Here is a 12,057-nt window from a genome sequence, read left to right as displayed (position 1 = left end):
TTTTTTTTTAAAGATTTTATTTATTTATTTGAGACAGAGAGAATGAGAGACAGAGAGCATGAGAGGGAGGAGGGTCAGAGGGAGAAGCAGACTCCCTGCCGAGCAGGGAGCCCGATGCGGGACTCGATCCCGGGACTCCAGGATCATGACCTGAGCCGAAGGCAGTCGCTTAACCGACTGAGCCACCCAGGCGCCCCTAAACAAACTCTTAATTAAGAACTAGAATTTATAACTGAAAGAATTTAAGATGTGTGCTTGAGTAACTAGAATAATCATTTTCTTATTTATGTCTTGTAAATTTTAATGTTTAGGCCGGGCTTTTATTCCCTTTCAAAATAAATGGAACAAAACTGAGCTTGTTCTTTTTCATTTTTTAAATTTTTAATTGAAGTACAGTTCACAAATAATATTATTAGTTTCAGGTATACAATATAATGATTTGACAATTATATACATTATGAAATGTTCACCACAATAAGTATAGTTACCATCTGTCACCATACAAAGTTATTACAACGTTATTGACTACGTTCCCTATGCTGTACTTTTCATCCCTATGACTTATTAATTTCATAATGGGAAATTCGTACCTCCAAAGCCCCTTCACCTATTTTTGCCTATCTCCCCGCCCCCATCCTGCCTTCTGGCAACCACCAGTTTGTTCTCTATATTTATGAGTCCGTTTCTCTCTTTTTATTGTTGCTGTTGTTTGTTTGCTTGTTCTTAATGTAACCAGATTTTAAATGCATCTTTCCCTGTTGCCCAGAAGTCTCAGCTCAGGCCCCAAAGCTAAAGACCATAGGTGTTAAGAGGTCAACTACTAAACTGAGCTGCCAGTCCATTTATACTGAATTCACCACCACACTGGCTCTGTACCCACCCATCACCCACCCACCACCACCTACCACCTATCTATGACAGAGGGTGAGAATGAGGAGAGAGGGCATTGGTGCTAGGTCAAGAGGGTGGTGGCGGTATGGGTTAGCCCAGTGATGGGTATTAAAGAGGGCATGTAGGGGCCCCTGGGTGGCTCAGTCATTAAGCATCTGCCTTCGGCTCAGGTCATGATCCCAGGGTCCTGGGATCGAGCCCCACATCGGGCTCCCTGCTCGGCAGGAAGCCTGTCTCTCCCTCTCCCACTCACCCTGCCTGTGTTCCCTCTCTCGCTGTGTCTCTCTCTGTTAAATTAATTACTTAATTAATTAATTTAAAAAAAGAGGGCACGTTCTGCATGGAGCACTGGGTGTTATACACAAACAATGAATCATGGAACACTACATCAAAAACTAATGATGTAATGTATGCTGATTAACATAACATAATAAAATTTAAAAAAAAAAAAAAAAAAGAGGCTCCATGGGCTCCAGCATAGGCCTGCAGCAGAGCATGGGGGAGGGAGATCTGGGGAGAAACTGATCATCTCCCCCAGAACCAGGAGGTCACAGAGCCTGGCTTATGACTGTCACCTGAAGACATCAGCTGGCCCTGATGGAGGGAGAGAGGAGGCATGGTGCAGCCCCACATCCCCACCAGTGATGGGCAAGAGCACTGCCCATGGAGAACTGGCTCCAGCAGGAGGAGGCTGCCCTGGGCCACCAGAGGCAGGACCTGAGAGCAGTCAGAAAGCGTCTGTAAGGAAAACATCACCTGCACCAAGGAACTGCAGATGGATGGTTCCCTATGGTAAAGCTAACTATGAGAGGGAGAGGGAGAACATGGGCAGCCTCCACAGAGGGACATGGACACCACCTTGGCCAGTTTATTCTCCCATGTCCCCTTCCCCCTCTGTGGTTCTTCCAGGGTGAGGGTGGGGAAGAGGGCAAACAACTTTGAGGATAGGGATGAAGAGGTGAAAAACCCAGCAGGGGTAATCACTGGGCAAACTGTGCTCCCCTTGCCCAGTATTGGTTTCAAAGCCTGGGTCAGGAGCAAGCTGATAAAGGGGAAGGTTTTTAATTGGGTAAGAGGCAGATGTCTGGATTTAGACAAGACAGAACTTCCTAACAACTGAAAATGAGACTCTCTAATTCCTGAATGTGCCTAGAATCCTATGAGATCTGCCCAAGATCGCTTCCTGGGGTCAAGAAGGGACAGACAGAAAAGGCTCAAGGACAAAGTAAAAATAAAAAATGAAATAAAGTTGCTTCCTGCTGACATCCTATCAATGAAATGGTTACATGATAACATTTCTGGATCCAGCCCAGGAGAGCTGCACAATTTGGGACTCTTCAGGAAAGAGAACCAACAGATAGTGAGGACTGACTGTGTACCCACACTCAATGTGTGCCCTTGTCTTTACAACCTAACAGTGATGAAGTAAGGATTCATGCATTCTGAGTCTGTGGATGAAGAAACTGAGTTTCAGAAAGTTTATGTAAATTGCCCAAGGACACAGCCAGTAATAATGATGCTATAACATGTGCTGAGTAGGATGTACCAGCTTTGTGCTACGAATTTTACATGCATTTCTCATTTAATCTTAACAATAGCCTGTGAGGTAGGTCCTAGGACAGGATATCAAACTCGGGTCCTTCCGGCTTCTTCCTGCTTCCCCGTCCTGGGCAGCCTGGTACTCAAGGAAGCCAAAGAGAGGCTCAGTGCAAGAACTCTCCTCTCGACACTTCAGTGTAGGTGAGGATCAGGTCTCAAAGGCACCCTCACAGTTAAAAAAGCGCGTGTTCTAAATTTAATGCCCATTTTCTTTGCATGTCAGGAGCAGGTAGTTGCAACAAAATTACAGAATAGAGTAGATTTTACTCACTCTCCATTTGTAGCCCAAAATTACTTGATTCATACCAATAGTTGCTGGGTTGTTTTAAAAATACTCATTTTCTCTATTTAAAGCTGTCAGACACCAACTCTTGGGTTGCAGCCTGATGTAAAATTAACTACCAAGCATATTTCTACTGCCAAGAATAAAAACTCAGAACTATAAAATGTGGATGGTTTACTGTGCTATAGTTAACTTTATAGTTAGCATTAGTTTCTTTCCTAAGGAAGAGCACGACATGAAGTTTGGGACATGTCACTGAGTGCAAGCAATCACAGAGAAACATATTTCCAGAAGTCATTGAAACTGGACTAGGTGGAAAGGAAGGATAAATAGTTACAGCACACAAGTACACAAATTACACAAGTCAGAAGGACAATGGAGCAGACAGGAAGATGATCATCCTGGTGTTCCTGGAGCGGCATAGAATGTGGTATTTGTAAATCTTAGTTATGACGGTACTGAATCTATAAAGATACCCTCAGCAATCACCACAGCCCTTTATTTTTAGCTGCAAGACAGGGTTACATTCTGCTCTGTTGCAGTAAAGAAATGGAATTTGCTTTCTATTTTCTAAGCTCTGCTTTAATTAAGAAATCCGACTATGGAGACTTAAGTTAATTTTTAGAAATCAATTGTAAACCCAAATCTGTGTCTCCTCCACCCTTTGGCTGAGCTTGTTTTCAGTAAAATGTATGCTGTAGCCAACATCTTTCATTCCTTTGCTGTGTCAGGACTTGTTTCTGGGTCCTTAGCACATAAGATACCAAGACATGCTTGTGCTGCAATGAAACTGGTTTTCAAGGTAGGCAGTAAGAAAAAGGTAGGATTACAAAGGACGGAGAGGAACCAAGATTTCCTAGCCACTTTTAACTTCTTGGAGTTTTCTCATGTTATTATCCTGTTTATTTCCCCCTCATGATGATTAGTTGTTAGACCATTAAAATACAAAGATCCTGTGTTCTATCTTTGGGTACAGAAAGCAAAGGAAGGGGTGCATGTGAATCCTCAGCCAGAATCGTGGAAAGAGAACACACACACACACACACACACACACACACAGAATGTGTGTACTAGCCTCATTAAATGAGAAAGGATTTCAGGCTTGGTTAAAAAGGAAAATCGTCAAGGAAGAACACATGAGCCCTCAGAACAGATCTGGGCCAGGCTGGAATGAGTGAAGGGAATATCACATCATAGCAGTTACAAGTGCATATGATCTAAAAGACTGCCAATCCTTGTTATGCTTTTCCGTTGGGAGACAGTGTGGATGTGTTTGCATTTAGGTAAAGCACCATGCCATGGTATGCATTCCTACCCAGCAGGGTCACGTTACACAGAAATGTTTTTAATTGACTTTCTCTGTCTTGAAGGAGGTATGGCCAGACCACCTCTCTCTACTCAGAGAATTCGGTAAAGAATGTCCCAGCATTTATTCTTCTCTGGTACTGTGGGCTGATCAAGCCAACCCGAAAAGGCCCCTTAAACTAAAGAGCTAAAGTGATTCTCCATGATTCGGTGTATTGAACAGTCTCAAAATCAAAGAAAAACAGATACCAGAAAAGTGAGTAGAAGGAGAAATGACAACTGAAGGAGTCAGCATATAGAGAAGTTCCCTTTCTAGGGAAGTTCCAGCCGTTTTTCTAATAGCCCTCCCAAGAGCAAGCCCTCAAAAGGAAAGGAAAAAAAAAAAGATTTGTGTACTTTGCACATATTTGGAGACTCATGTTTGGAACATCTTTTGAAAGTTTCAACAAAATGGCCACAGAAACCTGGATAAACATTGGCAATTTTTAAAGTAATGATTGCTCCTTCCCACACCAGTCTCAGAAGCAACAAAGAGTATAGTACTGTAAGGAATAAGTCAGCAATCCATAAAAAAATAATTCCACTTATGAAAGTGAGTGATACTCATGTATTACAAGAAATGAGGAAACATTCTCTATTTCTGGAGCATTTATGGTTCATGTGTTAGTATTCCTACTAACCTGGATTATTCCCTCTTTAATTTTAAGTAACATAGTCGTCTCTAAATTTAGATCTCTTTTCCTTTGTCACATTTTTCTTATGTCACATTTGCTCTTGGGTCAACATGAATGCGGCTACACAGAAACACACATGCTGATAATTATATTTTCCTTACTATGTGTTTCTTCTTTGTTGTGGATTAATTCTTATGATCTTTGTCACAAAGCCAAGCAAATCAGATTTATGTTCATGGAAATATAACAAGAATTTTGGAAATGTTTGTAATTGATCCCACATGTTCTATTTGCTTAGATTCATAAGGCTGCAAGGGAATTTCAAGAGATCATTTGGGGATTTTAGAGATGGAATGTTATATGATCTGATATCATTTACTAATTTTCCAGAAGGACAGATTGCCCGTGCAAAGGAGTGGTTTCTCTCTTATCAGAGAGTTCTCACTGTTAAGATTGAGCCCACATTGTGTAAAAGAATACACTGTTTGCAGATAGTGGGGATTCTGATGTCCCCCCCTGTGAAGGTATGAGAAATCAGGTGGCAGACACCACTGAACACCTTCAAAAGTTCTAATAGCAAGAGAGACTAATGACACCAGAATTCCAACCAATTAAAAGCATATAAACATCTCTGAAGCACGTAAAAGTAGTCAGTATTGTTTCCTAAATGTCCTGGTGCAGTATAAAATAAAATATCCTGAGTGTGCTTTCTGCATGGCTGATCTACAAGGACTGATTTGCTCAGTTACTCTACAATCAGGAAACTATCTTATTACTTAGTCCTCCAGATACTATTTGCCTTGAGGAAACTGAAAAAAAAAAAAAAAATGTTCACAGTCTTTTAGGCCAGCCCCCTGCTGTTTAGGTGTCCATAGTTTAATTGCTCAAAACAAGTGGCTATTCATCCAATCTGTAAGCCGCTTCAGAAACAGGAATCTCATAACCTTCTCATTCTACCAAAATGCTTCCTACATATAAATGTACTCCTCGAGGGCGCCTGGGTGGCTCAGTTGGTTAAGTGACTGCCTTCGGCTCAGGTCAGGATCCTGGAGTCCCGGGATCGGGTCCCGAATCAGGCTCCCTGCTCAGCAGGAAGTCTGCTTCTCCCTCTGACCCTCCCCCCTCTCATGTGCTCTCTCTCTCTCTCTCTCAAATAAATAAATAAAATCTTTAAGAAAAAAAAAAAATGTACTCCTCAGGTTACTACCAAGCCCACCATAATGAGAGTAGACTTACCATGGCAGCAGATAGACTCTGTTCACTGGTAAGGAATTGACAATGCAGGGTAGGTGGGAAAGAGACAGCTGTAGGAAATGAAGAGGATTATTGGGATTGGCTCAAGACCACCTGGCACACAGCAGTGGTTCTCAAACTGTAGCCTGTATCAGAATCACCTGGAAGGCTCATTAAATAGATTGCTGGACCCACCCCAGAGTTTCTAATTCAGTAGGTCCGGTGTAATGTAATGCCTGAAAGTTTGCATTTCTAAAAATTTCCCAGTGATGCTAAAGCTGCTGGTCTAGAGACCACGTTTTAAGAACCACTGGCCTACAGTATTTGCTCCTGCATAAAAGTCCTAGCTTCCTGAGACACAGGAATGTGTGCAATATAAAGAAAAAAATCTTAGGGGAAAAAAATTTGCTTTCCTTTCTCCTAGAAACATGTTTCACATACCATAAGGATTAGATATGCAACCATTTGTTTCCCTAATTAAGGAGCTAATTGCTCTGATCCAAAAAGACCCCAAATGGTTACAGCCCAGACTGGAGTGTTATCTCCCTAGGTATTTACATTTCAAGGAGGAATGAGCCCCAGAACTTTCAGACGTCTCTTGGTGGTAAAAGCCAAGACACACAGGGCATTCTGGCTCCTGGAGAGATTTTATTTATAAACCAAAGGGTTGGAGTGAGGATTCAGGCCCATTATGTTTCCAAGGAGACGGGAGGGGAGGGGAAGGGCTGCCTCCTTCCCCCACTAGAAGCAGAGAAAAATCTTCCTCGTCTCTCACCTATGAAGTGTCCAGCTACTCAAGTAGGATTATTTGGCCTTTTATCAACATTGCCCCAGAGATGAGTTCTGGAGCATGAAGAGCTGACACACTTTTAAAATCTCTCTCCTACCTAGAATACTTTGGGTACACGCTCAGGATAAAATTAATAAAAACTAATATTAAAAACCCAACGGCATCCCAATGCTAAATGAGCTCTACTGTGATTAGCATGCCTAGCATGTCTTGATAAGAGTCAGGAGTACACCCAATTGATTCTATAAAAGGAATATTAAGAAATTTTATCCAAATGATTTCTATCTGGTAGAAAAAATAACCCTCTATGTTACAGTTTATTGCACATTAGGCCATTAACCAGTTGCCAGTCTAGGTTAGCAAGCTCATTCTGACATTCTTCTACTAAATTTCCTGTAAGTGCCCAGTTTCTCAAAATGCACTTGCAATCAGCTTTCCATCTTACTGGTTCCTTCATTAAGTGATGAGTTGAATGAAATTGTTGATAGCTAGTTATATCTGTATGAGTTATGCTTTTAACTTTTGGAAAATTCTCTTTATGGGAAGGTCTAACGACCATCACCCCAACAGCCTGTAGCTCTGGGCCTGACCCCGGTCCGTGCTGCCACTGCATCTCCACTACCTACTTATGGAAGTGCTGTCCGTTTTCTTGACAAAAAAGACTCAGCTTACTTGGGCGAGCACCATCAACCCTCTCCCAACATCAGTGTGTGCTCCACTTGGCTTGAAATGGGGGAAAACTTTAACCCTCATATCTGCTCTTTGGCAAAAGGTCCTCCTAGAGTGTCTAGATAGTATAATGCCAGGTACCCTTGGACAGTCACATAAAATTCCATCTAAATGGCCCTTCTGTAGTTGTGCACTGTGGGTGGCTCCGGATCGACTCCAGTGGGAATTGTCTTGGGAGTATTCGTATTTTATCCACACTCTCCTAGCCTGTGGTTGTATAACTACCCACCCATTCAGAGGAGAAAGAACCTATTCTAGGTCTACATCTGAAAGTATGTGACTAAAGACGAAAGAAGTAGTTATAGGCTTCTTACAGGTATATAATGAGCCTCAGTCTTTTCCACTTTCTTGCTTTTATGCAGAAAGTCATCTCCTTTTCTGTATAAGAAAATACATTTAGTCATTTCCTGACTCCCAAGCACTAAAGAAACACGAAGGTCCACAAAGGCAGTGCAAACTCAGCCATCTCTACCGGTTCCTTTCCAGAACACTTTTGCCTCAGAAGCGAATTCTAATTCTTCCCTCCAGCTGTATACATGGCTTGTGTACATGTTTTGTAGTGGAACAGCCCCTGCTAGGAATGATTTTGCTGAATTGTTGTCAGGTGTGATGCCATTGACCTACACTGAAGCCTAGATAATCAACAACTCTCAGAAACCTATCACTACACCACAGAAGAACTCTGTTGAGAATATCATTCATTATATCATACAGTGTCATCTCCATTAAGGCTTCAGGAAACACCTGCCTGTCTCCAGCTTCAGTGACAGTTCTGTAACTCCACAGCAACAACATGTTGTATCTTAGGTACCACTGGCGCCATATACCTCTTTACTGAATAGCTTCTAGAATGTCAGACACAAACTTGAGACCCTTGGTGGGTCTTTGTGCTTGGCATTTTTAAAAATCAATGTTATTTCTTGCTCCGTTTTATTTTATTTTATCTTATTTATTATTCTTTTTTTAGAGGGGGGAGGAACATAAAGAGAGGGAAAGAGAGAATCTTAAGCAAGCTCCACGCCCACCACAGAGCCCATCATGGAGCTTGATCTCACAACCCTGAGACCATGACCTGAGCTGAAATCAAGAGTTGGACACTTAACTGACTGAGGCACCCAGGTGCCCTTCTTGCTCCATTTTAATATCCATGACTTCGTGTTGCTTTTGTCTGTTTTTCTTTAAAATTATATTATCTTGCTTTTACCATCACCCCCTCCCCAACACACATACATGCTCATGAACACACACACAGGGGTAAGTATCTGTAAACTTAAGATCTTTCTGGAACAAGGCCAGCAGTAGAAGAACTTGTGAATTCTCTAAAAACAGGACTTAGTACTCCAGCCATCTGTTAACTTAAGCCCTCATAATTACTCACACATTATTCATCTATGATCCCCCCCACCTTGTATTTTCCAACATTTCATTCCTACTTTTATTATGAGTAATAATCAGCTTATCCAATATTCAGTAAATTTTCAAGAAATGCAGTCCTTGATATTAGAGAATTCTTTCAGTGTTGTCAAGAAACTGGAATGTATTGGTTAAGGGGAGTCATTTGGGGAGAAGTGGTTTTTTGAATTAGTGGGCAGTAATTTGTATATTCATGTCTCTGTGCAGGAAAAGTAAAATTTATTACTGCAGAATATGTTTCTGATTGTGTTTTAAACTTTCACTGACCACCAGCAGCATATGAAGTACCAGAAACAACAGCATTAGACCTAATTATAGCCCAGTGGGCATGCTGCCTAAAATGGTCATTTTCTTGCTTCTGTCTAATATAATTCTATTTATTCGGCTTACCCTGTCAATTTAGGCTCTATTTGTCATCTCTTATTCATCATTATTTTTAAAGGCCTATACATAGATCACTAAGAATTCCCAAGCAACTCTTGTCAGGCAAAGAAAAGAAAAATCTTATTTGTAGAAAGTACCTGGGTCCCAATTTTGTTTTAAATTCTGCCATTTATTTCTTTAATAATGTATCAAGAAAATTTGAATGATAGCCTTTTTATAGGTTTTAATGTTATAAATTCTAGATGTTAAATTTTTTGCCTTAATTCTTGTTATTTCCAGGAATTCAAGAAATGTGGAAATCATTCCTTTAGGAACATACCTATAATTTCTTGTGTATCATGATTACTCTTATAAGAGCAAGGACAGGGTGAAGGTTACCCTTTCCTCCAAAGGAGGCTATGGTACTGAGCTTTACTCCTCATGAGTGCTACCTAAATGTTTGTTTACTGTGGAAGAAGACCCACCTTCTAGGGCCCACTTCTATCATTCAGTCTCTCTGCTGGCCCCAGGATGCTCACACTGTGCTGCTCTCAGCCATGTTCTCTTTCAGCTTTCTGTACCCTCTGGCTCACATGCAGACAACATAAGTGGGAAGCATCATTAGCATCAAACATGGGCAAAGATGGGGATGCACCAATTCCTTTTCCTTTATTTAAACTGCATGAAGGCTCACAAAGACAGTAACGCAGAAAGAAATTAGAGGGCTCAAGTGGATAGTTGTAAAAGTTCCCGCACCAGAACAATAAGGTAAAATGTGAACTGTCACTCATCCTCCCTGCCCCCCGACCCCTAAGTTCTAGGACTGGATCAAGAATTCATGCTTTTTTGTTGGCTACTTCTAAAAATTCCAGATAAGTTACAGCCATTTGGACATGCTTCCTTTCTTGCAAAGCCGAAAAGGAAGGGACTGAAATCTAGCCCCCCACCCCTCCCACGGAGACATCTGAGTCACTCCAAAGCATCAGGAAAATTTCTATTCTGGCAAAATTTCCACTCTCCCCTCCTTGCCTCATCTTCACTGCAGTTAGAAACTCACTGAAAAGCTTCTGGTTATGCCTGGCATATGTAGACCACATGCATTTACCTAGCCTACTCTTCAACCCCCCACTAAAATGACATGGAAGCATATAAAAAACCTGTGCCTTGTATTAGTTTCCTGAAGCTGGGGGCTATAACAAATTACCACAAATTTGGTGACTTAAAATGAAAGAAACTAATTCCCTCACAATTCTAAGGGCTAGAAGTCTAAAACCAATATCACTGGGCAGAAATCAAAATGTCGGCAGAGCCTCTGGAGGCTCTAGAGGGAAAACTGTTCCTTGCCTCCTCCAGCTTCTGGTGGCCACTAGCATTCCTCAGCTTATGACTGCATCACTTTAATCTCTGCCTCTGTGGCCACATGTCCCTCTGCCTCCCTCTTGTTAGGATACTTGTAATTGCATCTGGAACCCATCTGGATATCCAGGATAATCTCCCATTTCAAGAGCTCTAACTCAATCACACCTGCAAAGTCTTTGCCACAGAAGGGAATAATCACAGTTTCCAAAGATTAGGACATGGATGTCTTTTGAGGGCGCCATTATTCAGCGTAAAAAGATACCAGGGCAGTAATCCAACAGAGTCTAAGAAAGCACCACTTAGAAGATTAAAGAAGATGGAGCAGTGGGGATGGCTGTAACAGAGCAGGGGAGGAGGAGAACACTAACAAAAAGTGAGCTGCCCAACTACTTAGCATCCCTCTCCCAACCTGAAAGGAGGGCAGAAATTATTCTCTGGAGACATAAGGTCAGGAAGGCCTCACAGTCATGGCCATCAAAGAGAATGGAGGAGAGAAGTGTGGCACAGGATGAAAACTATGAATAAACTCAGAGTTTGCATGGTGAACTAAGGGGTTTGCAAACCCCTTCCTCTGAATTACTCCCAAAATGCCACCGTATAGTCCAAAGTCAGGGAAGTGAGGGATTCTTTCATGGAAGAAAATGAATAATTTCAGAAAAATGCACCTACAAATAATACCATTGGGGGGCATCCCAATGAAAAGACCAGCTCCTTCCCTTAGGTCCAAATGCAGTAGTTCTCAAATTTTTGGTCCCAGACCCTCCTTATACTTATAGAAATTACTGAAGGCTCTCAAGAGTTCTCGTTTTGCAAATTATTGCTGTCAGTGTTTTGCCATTTTAGAAATGAAATTAGGAATTTTTTAAAATACTCATTAATTCATTTCAAAATAACAATACAAACCTCCTAAATAACATAAATATTTTTATAGAAAATAACCAATTATACAAAACAAAAAAAGATTTAGTGGAAGAATGGTATTTTTGGCAAGCTCTCTAATGTCTGTCATAATAAAATACATCTGGGTTCTCATACCTGCTTCTGCATTTAAAGCCTTACAACATATTGTTTCTGTTGAAGCATATGAAGAAAATGCAGCCTGACACTAATATATAGCTGGAAAATGGAGGAGTATTTTAATAGCCTTTTCAGATAATTATGGATTGGGACTATAGCACAATCTGAAAAGCAATCGTTTCTTAAAGGTTAATTGCAAGGTAGAATCTGAAACCATGTCAGTGAACTTTTTGTACTCTGTTACACTGAAGCCCATTGGTCGATCTTGCACTTTGAAAGCATTTATAGGCATGCAAGATTTTGTAACATCATGCTTTTATCATTTCAAAAATCTTTACTCAGTGAGTTATACAGATCTTCCAAATGTTGACACATTTCATTATGCAATACCAAAAGAAATC

General features: G+C 41.1%; 1 protein-coding gene across 7 annotated transcripts in view; it reads right to left on the bottom strand.

Annotated features, from left to right (window-relative positions):
• LOC145722625 (uncharacterized) overlaps positions 1-12,057 on the bottom strand; it is a 145,486-nt gene that overhangs the window by 62,689 nt on the left and 70,740 nt on the right. For 3 of the 7 annotated variants that reach the window (XR_014147016.1, XR_014147015.1, XR_014147017.1), the window contains one exon: positions 5,989-6,056. The exons of the other annotated variants lie outside the window; for them this stretch is intronic. The gene's annotated coding sequence lies outside the window, so the exon portion shown is untranslated. The remainder of the gene's footprint in view (positions 1-5,988; positions 6,057-12,057) is intronic. 7 annotated transcript variants of the gene reach the window in all.

This window comes from Leptonychotes weddellii, chromosome 7 (assembly GCF_054177405.1).
Source record: "Leptonychotes weddellii isolate Sample4059 chromosome 7, ASM5417740v2, whole genome shotgun sequence".
Lineage (NCBI taxonomy): Eukaryota > Metazoa > Chordata > Mammalia > Carnivora > Phocidae > Leptonychotes > Leptonychotes weddellii.
The sequence above is the reverse complement of the archived record's forward strand: the minus strand, read 5'-3'. Positions and strand labels throughout refer to the sequence as shown.